Below are 637 nucleotides of genomic sequence, written 5' to 3'. Positions count from 1 at the left end.
CTGCACGTTTCCCTTGCACGCAGCCTTGCACACTAGCCTCGCATGCGAACCTTGCACCCTAGCCATGCAAACTAGCCTTGCACGGTAGCCATGCACACAAGCCGTGCACATTAGCCATGCGCACAAGCCCCGCACACTAGCCTTGCGCACAACCCTTGCACACAAGCCATGCACTCGAGCAATGCACACAAGCCTTGCACTCAAGCAATGCACACAAGCCCTGGACACTAGCCTTGCACACGGGCCTGGCACACAAGCCTTGGGCACTAGCCTTGCGCACTAGCGCTCCACATGAGCCTTGCACACTAGCCTTGGACACTAGCCTTGCACACAGGCCTTGCACACTAGGCATGCTTGGGCGAGCTGATCCCGCATCAAGTCGACGGGTCTAGGCATTCTTGGGCGCAGATCCCGCATCGTCTCGTCGCGTCTGGGCGCAAACACGTCGCGTCTCGTTGCGTCTTCAGAAGTCGTCGCTAACAGCACCTTTGGTTGCCACTGGTGGTTAGGCTGGTTGGTTGCGCAAACCCTATAGGAGGGTGGCATGCTGGTGGGCGTTTTTGCCCGATAGGCACTAGAATGTGCAGATTTTGGGCGTTTTTGCCTGGATAGGCTAAGGAATGGGCATGCTTTGGGC

This window comes from Tasmannia lanceolata, unplaced genomic scaffold (assembly GCF_043159265.1).
Source record: "Tasmannia lanceolata isolate RefF3 unplaced genomic scaffold, GAP_Taslan_0.1 ptg000119l, whole genome shotgun sequence".
NCBI classification, from domain to species: domain Eukaryota; kingdom Viridiplantae; phylum Streptophyta; class Magnoliopsida; order Canellales; family Winteraceae; genus Tasmannia; species Tasmannia lanceolata.
Note: the sequence above shows the minus strand (reverse complement) of the source record.